Source organism: Enhydra lutris, unplaced genomic scaffold (genome assembly GCF_002288905.1).
Source record: "Enhydra lutris kenyoni isolate GAN:26980312 unplaced genomic scaffold, ASM228890v2 scaffoldscaffold16, whole genome shotgun sequence".
NCBI classification, from domain to species: Eukaryota; Metazoa; Chordata; class Mammalia; order Carnivora; family Mustelidae; genus Enhydra; species Enhydra lutris.
The window spans coordinates 27587340-27607840 of NW_019154100.1; the positions used below are offsets into that span (position 1 = coordinate 27587340).

At 38.9% G+C, this 20501-nt stretch overlaps 1 protein-coding gene across 3 annotated transcripts in view; it reads right to left on the reverse strand.

Annotated features, from left to right (window-relative positions):
- LOC111147347 (3-hydroxyisobutyrate dehydrogenase) overlaps positions 1 to 20501 on the reverse strand; it is a 109926-nt gene that overhangs the window by 22368 nt on the left and 67057 nt on the right. The window lies entirely within an intron of this gene.

A 20501-nucleotide genomic window follows, 5' to 3' on the forward strand; every position in this document is an offset into this window, starting at 1 on the left:
ATGTAGTGTGCCTTTTCTCTTACCTTTCATATACCTGTCCCTCCCCACTTGCTAATAGGACAAGGAAAGGCTCACAATGGAGTGACAATATATTCAATACTGCATTTTAATATAAGTCACTGAAGTTCCTCTGCACTGATAGAGCTTTTGCATCAGAATATTTCAGAAGTCCCTGATGAGGTGAACAAAACCGGAAACTGAGGTTTAGCAGCAGGTGTCTTCTTACCTTTAGGAAAACAATACCAAGGGACAGGTATCTATCTCTTAAAAACCAAAACATCTACACAGTCTTCTGAAACATCCTCATAAAGCTATACCTTGTTCTTCTACGACTAGCCGTTTCCTGCATAATGCAAATGAAACACATATAAATAAACTACAGCTGGTTAGCTAGTTATAGCATGCATAAGGACAAAGCCGAACTTCTTCAAAATAGAAAAGTTGTTAACTCTGAAAGCTAATAATGTCCTAAGTTAAATATTAAAGAAGGAAATTATAGGCTATATCTGAAACAGCTGAAACCACAATACACAGCAGCAGAAAACATTAGTTTTCTGCAGAAGATCTGCAGGGAGAAGGGAAGCGGTCGATAGATCCTTAAATTGGAAGCAATAGCCGTTCTTCTATCCCAAGTTGGCAGCTGCTACATTTGCAGACCTGGTTCATTATTTACCCATAATGACCATCAAGCTGCAGTCAAAGTCAGATCACAACAACTGTCAGCAGCTCTTTTAATTAGCCTTGTTTGAATTCAGATAAATATCACAAAAGACCTGCTTATGCTGAAAGAGCAACAGAACGTTCCACATGGAGCTGAGCGGGCTTGAGAAGGACCAGTGAGTGCAGTATGGAAGCCATCAGACAGAAACACAGTGGGGTTTTTAAAGAATAGGGAAATCAGAGAACAAAATGGTTTGCTTTCATTTTAAAAATCACTTTAAAAACCAATTCCCTGATGTTCACCCCAAATGAAGATGGTGCCCAGTGTTGGAGTGCCATATTAAGTCTAGGCTTCTGAAAGCTTGATGTCTGGAGTCCAAGGAGAAAGTTAACTTAATGCCACTGGAGACTGTGATTTTAAAAACTCCACATTGTAGACAATGTGTCTTTCAAAATTAAAAGCTTCAAAATTAATTTCTAAAAGCCAAGTTAAAAAAAAAACTTTCATTAAATGCTTGAAACTTTATTAGACTTTTCTTATTTCTATTTTACTTTCTTTAGGAGCTGCATAATTTGCAACATTTTCTGTGATAGGAATCTGATATCTTTTATACATTCCCTGTGTTCAGCATTAAAAATCACAAAGCAAAAAACAGGGCCAACAACCAGATTTTGAGTAATCCAATTCCTGCCATATTCCACGCCGCTCTGGGGCTTTCCCCACTCCAGTCTGCTTGAGAAGAAAACAAGTGTGATGATCACCTGCCCTCTATTTTACAGAGAACTGATTGTTCACATATATTCTTTACAACTTTGGGGGTAGGTAAAAAGAAGTGACGGCTGACAGAGAAGAGATGGTAGAGAGTAAGAAAGAATAAGAAAAGGCAAGATGATAACCTCATAGCAAACCAAAGTAAACTGAGGACAGCAAGAAACTAAAGAGAAGGCTGTGCAAAAAAGCTACGCTCAGCTAACGAGGAATTATCTCTGGAAACCTTCTGAGAATCTGGACTCTTGAATTTTGGAGTGGGCACAGCTGAAGAAGAGGTGCTTCTAAATGGAAGCTGGACTCGGTCCACTCTCATTCCTTCTAGGCCTTCAGCTGTTATGTATTGTTCTGTAACCATTTCTGTTAGCAATAATCGTGCCTCGGATAAACCTCATTGGCTACGATACTGCCACTGGACAAAGCTTTGTAACCATTTCTGATGCTGCAAAACGTAACATTAAGGAAGAGTAACCACATTTACCCGAGGGTCAAGGACATGCTGTTTACACAGGGTTTGGATCTCAGTTGCTATTTCCTAATTGAGTAGAAAAACACTCCTATAGGAAGCAATAAAAAAAAAAAAAAATATTTGTGGTCGACTTCAAGTACTGAAAACCTGTGTAATAAAACTTTTACAAAGTGTTGTGAGACCAAGTATGTGATAAAGACAACTACTGAATGTCAACAATATAAGTGGGGAGAACTCTTCATCTGGTTTCATGAGAACGAATCATAGCAAAAAGTACTTCTTGCCCCTTTTTTTGAAAATAAACAATAAACTACACACATCACCATCTCATAGACAGCCTTCCCTCCTTACCCTTTAATACACCCTACCTCCTGACTGTGTGCATAGCCAATAGTTATAACTTCGTCAGTATGTCAAGTACCAAGACAACAATCAACTTGTCATTCAAGTCTAGACTCCGGCTCAATATATATGAATCAGAATTCATTACCAAACAAAGCCTCATACCCATGAGGATGGCTACTATAAAGCAAAATAGATACAACAAGCAGTGGCAAGAATGTGAGAAATCAGAATGCTTGTGCACTCTAACTGCACAATTAGAATATAAAATGAAGCAGCCACAATGGAAAACAGTATGGCAGCTCCTCAAAAAAATAAAAATAACATCACTGTAAGATCCAGCAATTCCATTTTTGGATATATACCCCCAAAGAACTGAAAGCAGGATCTTGAGGAGATATTTATACACCAGTTTTCATAGTGGCATTATTCACAATAGCCAAAAGGTAGGAACAACTCAAATGTCCATCAATGTATGAATGGATAAATGAAATGTGATATATACACATGATGGAATACTATTCAGCCTTAAAAAGGAAAGAAACTCTAACACATGTTGAACATGGATGAACCTTGAGGACATCATGCTAAGTAATCACATAAGCCAGTCACAAAATGACAAATACATTGTCATGGTTACACTTATATGAGGTGCCCAGATAATCAAATTCACATAAAGACAGAAAGTAAAACAGCGACTCGCCCCAGGGGCTGGGCAGAGAGGGGAATAAAAGGTTGCTGTTTCATGAGCATATAATTTCAGTTTTGCAAGATAAAAAGAGTTCTGGAGATAGATGGTGGTGATGGTTGCACAAAAATGTGAATGTAGTAAATTCTAGAGAACTGAACTGTCTACTCAGAAATGGTTAAGATGATAACTTTTATGTTATGTATATTTTACCACAATTAAAAATAAAATAAATTTAAAAGGAAAATCAAAAAAATTTTTTTATTGATGGTATTCTGATTCTCACTTACTAAAACCCCAGAGGATTTCAGTGAAATGCTATTAACTTTTAACATGCTGATAATGTTTAATATAATGATTTTTATGAACCCTAAATGTAGTTGTCTAAAGAAAACTGAGGAAAGCCTAGTCTTATAATAATTAATAGAAAATAACAATAAACAGAAAATAAACAAATGTACACAGTTGAGGCAAATGGGTAAAACTAAGATCCTCCAATTCCCAGCACTATCCTAATTTCACTATGCCAGGTGGCTCCCTCAAAGACAATATGTACAAGTTCTGCTAAGAGGTCATCGAGGAGTTCAGTTGAAAAAAGCAAGAGACTGACCAAAGCACATGACCTACAATCAAGAATTGGTTAAGCCAAAAACTTAGGCTACAGAAAGAAGCAAATGATTATAAATCAATAGGAACTGGTATTTAAACTTCAGCCACAAACATGGTAGTTGGGAAAAAAAGAAGTCCCACCATGTTGTATGTGCCACAGAGATTATATATATTATAATTTCTGTGGCACGTTGTATGTATAATATATATAATCTCTGTGGCACATACAACGTGGTGGGACTTCTTTTTTTCCCAACTACCATGTATATATACCATATATATATATATGCCAACATTCATAAAAATGAGATGCCACCTAGAGTCTTGGCATGGTTGGGCTGAAGGATGGGGATATAAAATATGAGAGGATGTAAAGTGAAGTGAAATGACTCTAAGATTTAAGAGAAGGCAATAATCCCAAGATAATAATTGGCAGCAAGGTGAGGGCTGCTGCTCTGCCCAATTACGAAGCCAGATTTAGGCCAAGAGGCTACGGTTATTTAATTTCCTTTTTCCCTATAGGCATGAGAAATGGTGGTGCCTTTGTATGAATTGTAGAATGTTTCAATTCAAGGCGGGCCAACTACAAAAAGGCAGCCCCTGTGCAGAAGCAAATCGGAAAAAGGCTTTACCCTAAGCAGGCAATTAGAAGAAGGTAAGAAGACCCAAGTTCTACATGTGGAGAGTGAGCAGCAGTGTAGGGAAGGCACAGCAGAGCTCCATTCAAGCTCCAATTCTGACATTAACAGTATTATTTTGTGCAAATCAACAGCTTGGAGCTTGGAGTAGAATCCCATCTCCAAGTCTACTAATTTGTGAAACTGGTCAATTTATAGCAGCTAATTCATATATCCATTCAACTTTAGTGAACTCCTACTATAGTACACAGCACTGTGCCAGGCAACTTCAAGGCAGGATGGTATTTTAATAGTCTCTAGGCTCAAAAATCTTCCAATCTAAAACGAAACAAACAAAATATTTCCAATCTAATGAGCTCCACATGTTCAAACAACTTTTGTCTTGCCATTCTCTCACGCAGACCCCAAACTGGTTCTTCCTCCTATGTGTCCTCTCTCAGTTAAGACACTACTATAGCACTAGAAATCCCAGGGCAGCAGTTCTCAAGGTCAGTTCCCAAGAATATGACTGTCACAAGATATTAATGGATATTTACAGTTATGTGGCAGCCATGTTTTGTTTCCAGCCAATAACCTTTCCCATCCTCCTTCTGTCAACAAATCCTGCTACTCTGGCCAAAGGGCTGTATTCACGGACAATGAGGGCATCCCATCCTTAGGGCAACTAGCCCACGGGGCCAAGCAAATACAACAAAACCGAGAGGTCTTCCCTGGGTCGCTAAGCTATGGCTGCTGAGGGCTCACAGGAAGAGTGTGTGCAGTAAGATAATGAGGTTGACATGCAAAGCATAGCAGAAACAAGCAAATAATAAAGACAGAAAAAAGTAGAGTGTTTTCAGCAGTACCATGTGGTCAGTTCTTGGTTCCTGAAGCTCTTTTTTCCATTTGAGAGCTTTCTTAGTCATTCCCAAATCCCCACCCAAAAGTTCCTCAAATTGATTAAAGATTTGGGAATAAAATAGATATACCTTGCTAAAAAAAGGTTAAATGTCTAAGAATTTAAGGACTTATTTAATATGCAAATATGCACCCTGAATATTTCCAAGAGGGGGATAGGAAAATACACCATTTCTCAAATTCATTTGATCACAAAATTCCTTTTTTTAAGGAACATCCTCAGAATTAGTTTTCTCTAGGGCTATGCTCCAGGAAATGCTACCCTAGAGTCATCTGACATCTTCCTACATTTCTATATCCACTAATCTAGTAATTTCTGTTAATTCTGGTCTGAAATTTCTCTTTCTGTTAGTACTTTCTCAGTGGGCTATTTTCTTTCCCTTTCGACAATAGCTTTTCCTTTTTAAAGACATTTGGGCATGTCTCGAGAAGAGTAGATAGCTAGATTTTTAAATCATAATTTCATGAAAAGTAAGTTTAATTTGCTTACATTTATTGTGATTAGACATATTTCTAGCGCATTTTGTATTTACTTTCATTTTTCCTTGAAAAAATTTTTCCCTCCTCTCTTGCCTTTTGTTGTATTGATAAAAGTCTTCTAAGTTCTTTTTTACTTTCCTGTGGGTTTTTCTAGCTATTGATTACTTTTCTATTCTTCTAAATGATAATCCTTTAAAACTTTAAACATATATAACTAACTATAAATTTTTCTAATAACATCAGAAGTTTTTCAGGATTTCTATTTTCTCTTAAATACGATGTGAACCTTAGGATGCAAAGCCCGGAGACATCACTCTACTCCCCCAAACACAGTACATCTTACTGTCCAGAGTTTTAGTTTTACCTTTTTTAAAAGATTTTATTTATTTATTTGACAGAGAGAGAGAGCACAAATAGGCAGAGCAGCAGGCAGAGGGAGGGGGAGAAGCAGGCCGCCCGCTGAGCAGGGAGCCCGATTTGGGGCTCGATCCCAGGACCCTGGGATCATGACCTGAGCCAAAGGCAGCTGCTTAACCAACTTGAGCCACCCAGGGGCCCCTAGTTTAACCTTTTTAAACACACACAATAACAGGTTTTTTAAATTGTCAATAAAGTTAATAACGACTTTAAAAAATCATTCTGTGCTCATGATTGTTCCTTATATTCTCTTTCTCCTTAGACTGATATTTTCTTCTTAGATGTACTAAAGTATATCATTTAATAATTCCTTAGGTACAGTTATTTTATTGTCTATTTTCTTTCTTATGTATGTAGAATTTCAGTTTGCAGGCTCATTGTGAATGGAAACCTTTTTGTTTACTCCCTACGCCCTTGCCCTGGCCATCTGTGCTCACTTCTCCCTATGATTTTACGGTTTTCTCTTTTGGTTTCCTGGGTCCCAGTTTAGGACCAGTTCTTACACTGACTGGGGGTTGGGAGTGTCTGCTCTTTAGGGATACTAGGGAATCACAGATCTTGTCATGGAGCCGGCAGATGGCTTAGTTCAGTCCCTCATCTAACCACTGTAATGTCTTTCCATGTCCTAGGTTCAAAGCTTGCTAAAAACTATAGCCCTAGGCAATGGTCAGTGGGGGATTTGAGCTTCCTGTCTGCCAGCTGTGTGCCTGGGCCAGTCCCCATCACTCACATGGAGTACTTTTTTCCCAGGAACAGAACTCCCAGCCACTATTGCCCAGTTCTGGACCCAAGCTTAGCTAGCAGATGGTCTAGCGTCACTCAATACACTGTATTTCCAGTCTAGTTTTGGTCCATGGAAACATGTATCTCATCCTGGAGCACAACTATGTTCCTACTTATTTTCTTGTATATTCTATTACTATATTCTATGATTTTCATGCACTCTGAACAGAACAGGTGCATCGGAACATGAATTTACTCTATCAACTTAACAGAACATATTTTATTTTTCCTCCACTTTTCTTTTCTTTCCATTCCCAGCTACTGGCTCTAGTCATGGCTCTATTCATCTTTCACCTAAAATACTAACACCTTAGGTCTTCCCCTGCCTGCACACTCTCCCCTGAATCCAACTGTCACCAATGCCATGAGAACCATTCATCTTATCTGTCTCCTTGAAATCTTTCAACATCTCTAACTCACCTCAAGATTACAAGTTTCTCAGCATGGCATACAAGGTTCTTCCAAGTTTGATCTCAGCTCACCTTTCTAGATTAACTTCTCAGCCCCTGACACCTACCACCTGGCATTCTAGCCAAACCAGATGATTCCTTTTTTCCCCTATGTACAAAAGATGAACTTCCTCTTTCTTGCCTTCCTATGCTTATGCTGTCTCTTCCTGGTATGCTATACCCACACTTACTCCCAACTCCAGCACCCATCTCAGGCTCTGCTTAGCTAGCATTACTAACTCTTCAAAAGTTCAGCCAAGTGTCATTTCCAACCCCCACCCCATAAGTACCCAGTAAGCCTGTCTGTGCATCCCCCACACGCATTTTATTTGATCAAATCACTCTCTATTATAGTTGTTCACCTGTTTGCTTCCCCTAGACCCAGAGCTCTTTGCATAATAACCATCTACTAAACTGAGAGTAAGAAATTTCCAGCAACAACAACAAAAAAAGAAATTTCCAGCAACAAGAGAAGTGGAAGAGATCTTATAATGTAGAAAATAATGAATAGCATTTTATTAAAAATTTTAAAGTTTTAAAAATTTTTATTAAAAATTTTTCCTGATTTGTTAATGAAAACAGAAGATGAGGAAAATCACAGAAACCTGTACAGTATGATTTAGAAAATACTATATCGAGAATACGTAAATAACTTATACAATTCGGGACACCTGGGTTAAGCTCAGTCAGTTAAGCATCTGCCTTCGGCTCAGGTCATGATCCCAGGATTCTGGGATTGAGTCCCCACATCGGGCTCCCTGCTCATCGGGGAGTCGTCTTCTCCCTCACTGCCTGCCACTCCCCACTTTCTGCTCTCTCTCTTCTCTCTCACAAATAAATACATAAAATCTTAAAAAAAAAAAAAACTCTATAACTCAACACCAAGAAAACTCAAATACTCCAATTTAAAAATAGGCAGAGGACCTGAATAAACATTTTCCCAAAGACGACATTCAGACAGCCAATAGACACATAAAAAGATATTCAACATCACTAATTGCCAGGGAAAAGCAAATCAGAACCACAATGAGATATCACCTTACGCTTGTCAGAATGGCTAAAATAAAAAAGATAAGAAATAAGTCTTGGTGAGGATGTGGAGAAAAAGGCACCCTCATGCACTGTTGGTGGGAATATAAATTGGTGCAGCCACTGTGGAAAACATACAGAGGTTCCTTAAAAAATTTAAATAAGAAATACCATATGGGGACGCCTGGGTGGCTCAGTTGGTTGGACGACTGCTTTCGGCTCAGGTCATGATCCCGGGGTCCTGGGATCGAGTCCCGCATTGGGCTCCCAGCTCCATGGGGAGTCTGCTTCTCCCTCTGACCTTCTCCTCGCTCATGCTCTCTCTCACTGTCTCTCTCTCAAATAAATAAATAAAATCTTTAAAAAAAAAAAAAAGAAATACCATATGATGCAATAATTCCACTACTGGATATTTACCTGAAGAAAACAAAAACACTCCTTCGAAAAGATACAGACACCCCTACATTTATTGCACAATAGCCAAGACAGAGAAGCAACATGACACCATAAAAAGGTTCAGATCTTGACATTTGTGACAACATGGATGACCTAAAGAGTATTATGCTAGGGGCGCCTGGGTGGCTCAGTCCGTTAAGCAACTGCCTTCGGCTCAGGTCCTGATCCCAAGGTCCCAGTCATTAGGGAGACAGCTTCTTCCTCTCCCTCTGCCCCTCCATCCCCCCACTGGTTCTCTCTCTCTCTCTCGTACTCTCTCTCAAATAAATGGATAAAATCTTTTAAGAAAAAAAGAGTATTATGCTAAGTGAAATACATCAGAGAGAAAGACAAATATCATATGATTTTCACTCAAACAGGGAAACTTAAAAACAAAACAAATGGATAAACAAAAAGCAGAATGAGACCTATACAGAGAACAGACTGATGACTGACAGAGGGAAAGGGGTAGGGGAAAGAAATCATACAATATCTGTCCTTTTATGTCTAATTTATTTCACTTAGCATTACATCTTCAAGGTTCATCCATGTTGGAGCCCATATCAGAAATATCATTCCATTTTAATCCTGTTAACATTTTATTGTATGTACACACCACATTTTGTTTATCTATTCACCCATCAATGGACACCTGAGCTGTTTCTACTTTCTGGCCACTGTGAAAATCGCTGCTATTAACACTGGTGTACAAATAACGTTTCAAGTTCCTGTTTTCCATTCTTTTGGGTATATGCTAGATTATATGGTAATACTGTTTAATTTTTTGATGAACTACCATAACATTTTCCACAGAGGGTGTACCTGTACCATTTTACTTCCCATGAGCAGTGCACAAAGGTTTCCAATTTTTCCACATCTTCACCAATACTTGTTTTTGTGGTGGGTTTTTATTTCATAATAGCCTAGATTCTAATGAGTGTGAAGTGGTATCTCATTGTGGTTTTGATTTACACTTCTGTAATGACTAGTGACGTTGAGCATCTTTTCATTTTTTTTTTAAGATTTTATTTGAGAGACAGCATGCATGAGCAGGGGTGGGGCCGAGGGAGAGGGAGAAACAGATTCCCCACTGAGCATGGAGCCCAACATGGGGCTTGATCCCGGGACCCTGAGATTATGACCTAAGCCAAAGTCAGATGCTTAACCAACTAAGCCACTCAGGTACCCCATTTCTTCATTGTTTTATTGACTATTTGTACACTTTCCTTGGAGAAGTGTCTACTCAAGTCCTTTCCCCATTTTTAAAATTGTGTTATTTGGTTTTTGTTCCTGTTGAGTTCATTTTATCCTTTAATATATACTTCATTTTTATTCAGGAAATTTTTAAATTTTAGAAGCTTTTTTAAGATTTCATTTATTTATCTGACATAGAGAGAGAGCACAAGCTCTCTCAGCAGCCAAGGGAGGGGGAGAAGCAGGCTCCCCGCTGAGCAGGGAGCACGATGTGGGGCTTGATCCCAGGACCCTAGTATAGTGACCTGAGCCAAAGGCAGACACTTAACCAACTGAGCCACCCAGGTGCCCCTAGAAGCTTTCTGTAACACTCAGCTTACTTCCTTATCATATACTTTCAAATTCCATTCAAAATTTGCATTTACTTTTTCCTAAAAGTTCTGTATTAGCTGCATCCCCACTTGACATATATATATTTTGAGTTCTAAATATATTTTCTTATATGACTTCTTTGATTAAAGAATATGAATTCCTTAGAAATGTGATTTTAAATTTCAAATGTATAGAAGATTTATTTATCTATTTATTTATTTGCTTTTGATATCTAATTAAATTGCACATAGTTAAAGAATACAATCTATAAGATATAGATGCTTCTGAAGACTTGCTTTGTGGTCTATTGTGTGGTTAACTTTTAATAATTTTTCAAGTCTTTTTCTTTTTTTTTTAAGTTATCTCTATACCCAATGTGGGGCTCAAACTCACAACCCCAGGATCAAAAGTCACACGCTTCTCCAACTGAGCCAGCCAGGTGTCCCTAATTTTTCCAAATCTTGGGAAATACATTTCTCTTTCAATTTCTGGGTAAAAGGTTCTATTTACACCTCTATGGTGTGTGTATAGTGGTATACACCACTCTGCTGGTGTGCCATATCTGTCAATTTCTCCTTGCGGTTCTATACTTGTTTCCATCTTGCATTTTTGCATTTTAAGGTTATTCTATTAGATGCAGTACCTAATGTTTTTAGAGGAGCTCTTCAGGAGGTAAATTTTCTTAGTTTTCCTTTAGCTAAGAATATCCCTTCATTCTTGAAGAATATTTTGCCATATATGACTTGGGTTTCAGCACTATAAGGTGTTGTTCCACTGCCTTCTGGGATTCATAGTTTCTCCGAAGTCATTCCAATCATTGTTGCCCCGTAATGCATCATTTTTCTCTGACTGCTTTCAAGATTTTTTTTCTTTTTCTCTGGTTTTCAGCAGTTTGATTATACTATATCTGGGCATGGGTTTCTTTGTGTTTATCCTTTTTCAGATGCACTGAGTTTGTTGGATTTATAAGTTTGTCTTTTGTTAAATTTAGTGAGCTTTCAGCCATTTTTTTCTTCAAATACCTTTTTTTTCTGTACCACTCTCATCTCTTTTAGAACTCCAATGTCACAAATGTTAGGCTTTTTGATATTACCTCACAGGATCTTGAGGCTCTTTTTTTTAAAGTCTTTTTTTCTCTCTGTTGTTCAGAATGGATAAATTCTATTCAAGTCATTTCTGTCTTCAAATTCACTGACTCTTTCATTTGTCATAGCCACTCTGCTTTTAAACACACCATTTTTTTTTTTCAAATTTCTAGTTACTATATTTTTCAGTTATAAAATTTCAATTTGGCTTTAACTGCTTCTATTTCTTTTCTTCTTAGAACACGGTTATGATAGCTGTTTTAGAGTCACTGCCTTGTAATCTCAGGTTTGGCGTCTTGATTGTCTTCTCACTTGAGAATTTATCAGACTTTTCTGGTTCTTCCTGTGTCAACTAATTTTTTTTTTTAATCATATCACAGGTATCTGGAATATTATATGAGACTCTGGGTCTTGTTCAAATTCTATGAAGAATATTTGGGGTTGGGGGTCTTGTCTGTTTGTTTTACCAGGCAACCAACCAGGTTAGGGTCAAACCAAATTGCAACATGCCTTTTGTGAGCTGTGGTCCCAATGTCAGTTCAGTTTTCAAAGTCTCTGCAGTACTGTTTGAATCTGTTCTACACATGCATCAGCCAGGGGCCAATCTGATACTTGGAGGGCTGTCTAATCCATAAAGTTCTTATATCCTTTGGTATGCTGTTCAGGAGAGATCCATACTGTATGACTCAGGGGGATCCCAACAATTTATACAACATACAGGACCCTTTCTTGAGTTTCATCCTATGAACTGCTCCCCCATGGACACTCTAGTACTCCCACTTCTAATCCTCCCTTTGTGGTCCTCTGTATATAATGTACTATGATTCCTAAAAAAAGGTATGTATCTGGGGCCAAGGATAAGAAGAATAAAGAAAGTAAAAAGCAACAGGGATTCCTCCCCACTCTTTTGACCATACTTCCTCTGGGCAGAGAGAAGGATTCCCCTGTTCATTTTTTTTTTTTTTTTTTAAGATTTTGTTTATTTGAAAGAGAGAGAGAGCGTGCGAGAGCGTGAGAAAGGAGAAGGGAGGGAGAAGCAGACTCCCTGCAGAGCTCAGAGCCCCATGCGGGACTCATCCCAGACTCTGGCATCATGACCTGAGCCGAAGGCAGTTGCTTAACCAACTGAGCCACCCAGGCACCTCCCACCCCCACTCATATTTTTAAGAGTCTGCACGGCTGCCATTGCTTCCACAAAATTGCAATTTCAGGAATAAGGCTCGTCAGTTTGGCAGTGCTAAGAGTAAAAAAAGAAGTGAATTTCCCCGTCTCTGTTCATATGGCCCCTGTTCCTGATTCTTAGACCAGAAAGCTCCTTTCTCTTGCAACTTTTGTTTTGTTTTGTTTTGTTTATACCCATGCACAGTTCCAGATTCACACTGCCTCAGAATCCAGGCTGGGAAATACAAAGGGGAGGGGAAGGGTTTTAGGGAGTTTGTTGGCAGAGCTTTTGTACTTCAGGTTCTCTTCTCCTTCTCCAATCTACCTCCTACCACTTACTTTTCTGAGTTCTCAAATAGCTGCTCCATTCATTCTGTCCAAGGTTTTCAGTTACACATTCAACAAAAGGGCAGTGTTTTTTCATTCTATCTTAACCATACCTGGAATCTCCCCATCATTCTTTTTTTTTTTTTTAAAGATTTTATTTTTTATTTATTTTTTTATTTATTTGACAGACAGATCACAAGTAGGCAGAGAGGCAGGCAGAGAGAGACAGGAGGAGGAGGCAGGCTCCCCGCTGAGCAGAGAGCTCGATCCCAGGACCCTGAGATAATGACCTAAGCCGAAGGCAGAGGCTTTAACCACTGAGAGACACCCAGGCGCCCTCCCCATCATTCTTGAAGAATAGTTTTGCTGGATGCAAATTCTAAGTTGACAAGTTATCTGTCAGTACTTTGACAAGATTGTTCCATGTCTTCTGGCTGCCATTGTTGCTCTTAAGAAGTCTGCTATTCACACAAAAGACTATATATTGTATGAACCCCAAAGGCATATTTATATGATGTTGTTACATATTCTAAAACAGACAAAACTACAGTAATAGAAAGCCACCAGTGATTACTAGAGCTGGCGGCAAGGAGTGACTACAAAGGGGCCTGCAGGAGGGGTACCTGGCTGGTTCAGTTGGTAAAGCATGTGACTCTTGATCTTGAGGTTGTAAATTCAAGTCCCACATTAGGTGTAGAGATTACTTTAAAAAATCTTTCAAAAGTGGGAGCATAAAGGAACTTTCTGGGGGTGATGGAAATATTCTATGCTTAATTGTGATGATGATTATCAGTTGTCTAAACTCATCAATCTTTAAAACTTAAAATGGGTAAATATTATTTTACCAAATTATACCTCAATTATGCTCAGAGGAAGTCTGGTATCAAACTCTTGTTCTTTTGTAGGTGATCTGTCTTTTCTTTCTATTTTCATCTTTTACTGGTATTTTGCAGTTTTACAACCATGTACTTAGTAAGATTTCTTCTTCTTCTTTTTTTTTTTTTTTTTTAACTATTTGGTATATCTTGTGCTTCCCGTTTCTGTGGATTTATGTCAATTCTGGAACATTCTCAGACATTATCATGTTGACCATTTTCCTCCATTCCATCTGGAACTCCACTCAGATGCATGTTTGACTTTTTGTTCCTAGCTATATATTCATTTTTCTTAACCTTTCTTTCTTTTTTCATATTTTCTTTTGTATTTTCCATCTCTAAGTCTTTCAGTATTGCATTTGGGTTATTTTTTTTGGATCTCTCTTCTAATTCACTAATTTTCTCTTCAGCTCTCATGCGTCATTTAACTTATCTACTGATTTTTAAATTTCAATATTTTTTCCTCAAAATTTGATTACTCTTTTCTGATATTCTCTTCTTCCTTTTCCACCTATTTTTAATTCCATCTTTTATTTATTTAAATGTTTTATATATACTCATTTGTACTCTATTTGAGGAGCTTCAGTATCTGTAGTTATTAGATATTGAATTGTTTGTTCCTGTTGACTCTTGCTCTGATAACTTATCTCGGTCTGGGTTTTGTTTTGTTTTTCCTTTTTCTTTTCTTTTTTTTTTGTGGCTAGCTCACATTTACTGTGTGAATTTACTTAGTGAATTCTGAGAGTCCTGGGTTAAAGATGATTTTCTCCAGAAAGGATTTTTATTTTTTTTGTAGGTGACAGGCCCTACCAGCCTTACCAACTCAAAACTGCTTAAATTTGGGGCACTGGGGTGGTTCAGTAGGTTGAGTATCTGACTCTTAATCTCAGCTTAGGTCTTGATCTCAGGGTTGTGGGTTCAAGCCTTCCATTGGGCTCCATGCTGGGCATGGAGACTACTTTAAAAAATAATAATGATAAAGCCTTTAAATGTATTGAGTGTTCTCCCAACTGGGTGCACTCTTTAAATCTGAACTCTTCATCCATGAGAGCCAAATTACAAAATTACAAAAATTCAAGGGACATTGATATATTTTATTTCTTATAACCTATAATCAGCATAGACAGATAGATTTACCAGTTAGTCCCCTTTACCAGCAGGCAATACGTCTGCAAGCCACCCTTTTCCCTGAGGGAATGGTCTCTGGGTATTTCGGCTTTGTAGAGGGGGTGAATGGAATGCAGGGATCAGCTTCCTTACTTTGTGTTAGCACAAGGCCGAGTTTTCCATTAAACCCATGATCTTTCACCCATGAGTATTAATACCCCAGCTCCTGGTTCCTAGAATCAACATTGCCCCAAGAGCAGACAGAGCTTCTGGGTTCCTCACTCTGATTTCAGGTTACTATTCAATTATTTAGTCATTGAGGATTTCCCTTATTTTTTGAGGAATCTGAAATGCATTTAAAAGTATGCTTGCTGTAACTGATCCAGCACCTGGGTGTTTCATGACAGGAGGGTATTTTAACACACCTAATCCACCATACTGCCAGAAGCAGTGGACGGTTATGCAAAGAAACAAAATGGGTCCTTAAATGTCAAAGGAAAGATTGATTCCCATCTTATTTTTATGCCAGGATATCTTTAACTCTTTTCTGATAATAAAACAGGTTTCATCTTTGCCATTAGTACCTGTATTACACTAAAATTTTACAACAGAATGTTGCTTTTATGGCATCTACTTTTAAAAGTGAAATCAAGAAATTTCATCCAACTAGATACAGCAGTCAATCAAGTTTATGAATACTTTCCATGAAAGTAATCTAAAAGGAAACATTAAATACTGGGAATCTCTAGATCACTTTAATTTTGTGCTTTACTTATTTAGATTTGTTTGTTTGAGACATCTCATAAGATATTTACTATACACAAATCAAGTATTTACTGAGTATCTTCAATATACAAGTTACCCATTCTTGACTCTTTGGGGTATACAAAAATAATTAAGACAGGATTCCTGTTCAAATTAAGTTCTGTGATCCAAACAAGAGTTATTGCACCATAAAATTAACTTTAATTATAAGAAAATTAATTGTCTTAAAAATGTTCAAAATTCAAAGGAGGAAAACTTTACAGCCATTTGTGGACTGAAATTAGGAAAAATGAATAGGCAAAACTTTACTAAAAAGATCAGATCAACATGGGCCAGGAAAGATGATTAAGATCCTGATATGCTGTGCCTGGTGATGGTGGGGATGGGTGGGGGGGTGGGCATGGGTCAGGCGGGCAGGTGGGGGGGGTGGCGATTGGCATCCTAGGGAGTGTAGCGAGTGTCAGAGGGCAGGGAGTCCCCAGCCCCTGAGTCCCCAGTGTAGCCCCATATGAGCTTGCAGTATTTTCCTTGTATGATCAGGCCCATTGCTGGTGGCGCTGCTGGCCTGGAGCCTGAGAGGATTATGAAAACAGGTCAGACGAAGTGTGGCTCAGGACTGGGGTTGGGAGATGAGTGGCAGCACACTGGGTTGGAGATGAGGGAAAGTTAGAGAGGCCTCTGCTGCTGTGACTGTGAGCCCTGGTCAATGATGACACGACCACTGAGCAATCGGAGTTCTAGGAACCAGATGATGGGAGTGTGTGCTAAGAATGGACTGAGACCGGAAGAGAAAAAAGAAAAAAAAGAAAAAGATCCTGATATGCTGGCAGGGAATGACTTGGGGCAGAGAGAAATTCTAGGTGAAGTGAACTGTGAAAGCAAATACATAAAAACAGAAAAGTATGGGGTGTGTTTAGAAAATAGTAAGCAGGGCACCTAGGTGGCTCAGTCAGTTAACTGACTCGATTTTGGCTCAGGTCATAATCTCAGGGTGGTGGGACTGAGCCCTAGGTCAGGCTCAGTGCTGGGGGTGGAGCCGACTTAAGAGTCTCTCTCTCTGTCTGTACCTCCCCCTCTTCTCTGTTTCCCTCTCTCCCGGAAGGAAGGAAGGAAGGAAAGAAGGAAGGAAGACGGACATCGTAAGTAGCTGAATATGGAACAATTAAAACACCAGATACACTGACTCTAGTTTAATCTTCAAATATGTCATGCCCTTTTCCAATTCTAAACCTCAAAAATTATCTCTTTTTCTTGGAACATCCTCACCCAACTCCACAATGCATGATAAATACCTATCAGTTTTTTAGGAAAGCAACTGGCCTACAAATCAGATCCAATAAATACAAATAACCCAAAATATAGCATCAATTTATCATGGAACTCATTTATACCTCTTATGGCAATTATCAAGCTGTACTATAATGTAGTATCTTTTTCCATGCCCACCTCACTTTACTAGAGTGTGAGCTCCTGAAAACAAGGACTATGACTTACTCCAACCCACCAATTTATATCATATACATGTATGTGTGTGTATACATATATTTATAATCCTCATAATAGGAACAGAAGAAGGATAGAAGGAAGAAAGGAGGACAAACCTGTAGATTTCCATGCAAGCACTGCAAGAACTTTGGCAGACAGTGCAGAACCACAACACGCCACAGGCTGATGAGAATAGATGTAACGAAAGACTCAAAGGCTGGGCAGCACCCAGGATAGTAGCTATGAGCCGCGTAGGGCTACTGAGAACTTGAAACAGAGTTAGTTCAAAATGAGACGTGCTTTAGGTATAAAATACACACTAGGTTTCAAAGACGTATTATGAGGGAAAAAAGGTGTAAAATATCTCAATAATTTTATAATGATTACATGAGATAGATAATATTTTAGGAATACTGGGTTAAATGAAATGTATTATTAAAATGATATTAGGGCACGTGGCTGGCACAGTTGGCGGAGTGTGCGACTCTTGATCTTGTGGTTGTGAGTTCAGGCCCCACACTGGGTATAGAGAATACTTAAAAATAAAATCTTTAATTACATAATTATAGAAATAAATAAATAATAATATGATGTTCAGCTGTGTTTCTTATTACATTTTTTAAAAAAGATTTTATTTATTTATTTGTCAGAGAGAGCCACCAGAAGCACACAGAGTGGCAGGCAGAGGCAGAGAGAGAAGCAGGCTCCCTGCTGGACATGGAGCCGGATGCAGGACTCGATCCCAGGATCCTGGGATCATGACCTGAGCCGAAGGTAGCGGCTTAACCGACTGAGCCACCTAGGTGTCCCTCTTATTACATTTTAATGCTGCTACTAGAAAACCTAAAATTACCCATGTGGCTTACATTGTATTTCTCTTGAACAGCGCTATTCTCAGAGTATGAACCTAAAAGATCAGAAAATTTGAAACTATGCTATACTATAATAAGGGAATCAAGAGGAAGAATGGTTTTATAGAAAAGATGAGCTTGACTTAGAATGAGTTTGACTAAAGGGATCCAAGGGATAAAAATGCAGGGCTACAAAGAAGAAAATTCTATGATGGGAATACAGAATTAGGAAAACTCTATGGGGATGAGACAGTTGAAATTCTGGAAGAATATATGAGTCCCCACAGGAAATTTTTAGATCCCTCAGCTTAGAAGGAAGAAGATGAGGAGGTAGGTAGTTTTCTCAAAGGACAAGAAGAGCTAGTAACCTAGCTGGCATCCCAAGTTGGATCTCTGAAATCCTTACCTGCAGCAACATCATAATTTCAGAGTATTCTGGGCTGAATATATTTGAAGTCGAAAACAGGGATTTAAATATATTAGATGCTGTTGCCAACAAAAAGTGCATTCTGAATTCGAACAGGTAACTTTCTATATGTTTGATTTATAAACAAACAAAACCCCTGCAAATTAGTTTGTTATAATAAAATGGATACATAGGTTTAGGCATGTGAACCTTTTTACTTATTACTCCTCCAGGACAGATACTTCTCTAATAGTATGGAATTTATATACTACATTAGACCACTGGAAATAGTAACTGGAAAAGAGCTGAAAAAAAAAATTTGAAGTTACAAATCCACATATCCTCCACATTTCTTTTTATTTTTATAGAACACAAGAAATTTACAGCATTTATAAGTGAAAGGTTATTTTTAACTAAACTCTCAATTTCTTCAATATAGAACTATACAAATGTAAGGAGCATCATTTCAAAGTATAAAATACACTTTTCTCCCAGGAGATTTAATAACTCCTGTAGCCCCAGAGATATAACAAAGTGCATAATCAAGAAAAGCAAGTTAACTCTTCGTTCACATGTGTTCAGATATAACTCATTTTAATGGACAAAAGTCTGTGTTTTGTGAAAAAAATTTCCAGCAAAGGATATCCCACAACTCACAAATTTTAGCATTAAAAAATTATTTTAATTTTCCCAGAATAAAATTATAAATCAAGACACGCTGCCAAATGGGTTTTCGTTGGGAATTTTAGCATTTTTAATTTATTTGCCAAGAATCCCTGGACTTAATGGATATACAATGTAGATGAGGGAAAAACACACATACACGTGTCATTACAATGCAGGTAGGATGATAAGTCCCTTACATGTGGTTCACAGGAACGATCACCTCTGCCTGAAGAGAAAATCACAGAAGGAGGCATTTGTTTGGGCCAACTCTGACAGATAAAAAAGTAAGATTAAGGGGTGCCAGGGTGGCTCAGTGGGTTAAGCCTCTGCCTTCGGCTCAGGTCGTGATCCCAGGGTCCTGGGATCGAGCCCTGCGTCGGGCTCTCTGCTCAGCGGGGAGCCTGCTCCCTCCTCTCTCTCTGCCTGCCTCTCTGCCTACTTGTGATCTCTGTCTGTCAAATAAATAAATAAAATCTTAAAATTAAAATAAATAAATAAATAAATAAAAAAGTAAGATTAAAATCCTAGCAGGGGGAACCTGAGTGGCTCAGTCGGTTAAGCATCCGACTCTTGATTTCAGCTCAGGTCATGATCTCAGGGTCGTGGGATCCAGCCCTGCACTGGGCCCCGCGCTCAGCATGGAGACTGAGATTCTCTCTCCCCCTCCCTCCGTGCCTCCCTCCCATCCCTGCTGTTGCTCATCATGCTCTCGCTATCTCAAATAAAAAAGATTTTAAAAATAAAATTAAATAAATAAATTTAAAAAATCCCAGAGACTTGAGTAAATGAGGTACACATCTGAGAAAGAGTGAGTGGTCTGGGTTGGCTAGAAGTTACAGCATGTGGAGAAAAGTAGTGAAAAACAACAACAGAAAATTAAGTTGGATCCAGACTGTGGAGGGCACTGAAGGGCAGGCTGAGAAGATGGCGCAGGCTTGGGGGAACAATGTACCAGCTGTGAGCCTAATGCAGAGGGAAGCAAATCCTAGAACAGTAGCTGTAAGCACACAGCACTGGCCATGGGGTAGTGAAGGCAACAGGAAGCAGAGGGAGCCTGAGCAGTGCCATGCCAAGGTATCTGCTCTCTGAGCACAATGTCGTAATGCCCGCAGGCAAAGGAAACACATGTGCACGTGTTCAGTTTTTCCCTATGTTTCAGAGGCCTCTTCTGGGGCAACCAGCCGAGCCTTTAAGAAAGAAAACAAATTTTTATTACATGCGTAGGGAAATCTGCCTTTTCCTGAATGGATTCCAGGCTGGACAGGCTGAGGAGAGCCATCTGCTCATAGCGGCGGCAGCGGCAGGAACCGGGGCGGCACACTTGCTCGCACGCATGGCTCTTCCCTTTGCAGGCTGCCTCCGCCCAAGCTGCCTGCCCTGGGATTCCTTTCAGATGTGCAGTGAGAGTCACATTCTACTGCTCACTGAATCATGGCTGGGAAGCTGGAGAGGAAACATTCAGTCGCTAAGAAAACAAAGCAGCTGATTCACACCGAAATGGAAAAAGAACCCAAAGGAGGGAGTTAAGACACCAGGTGAAAC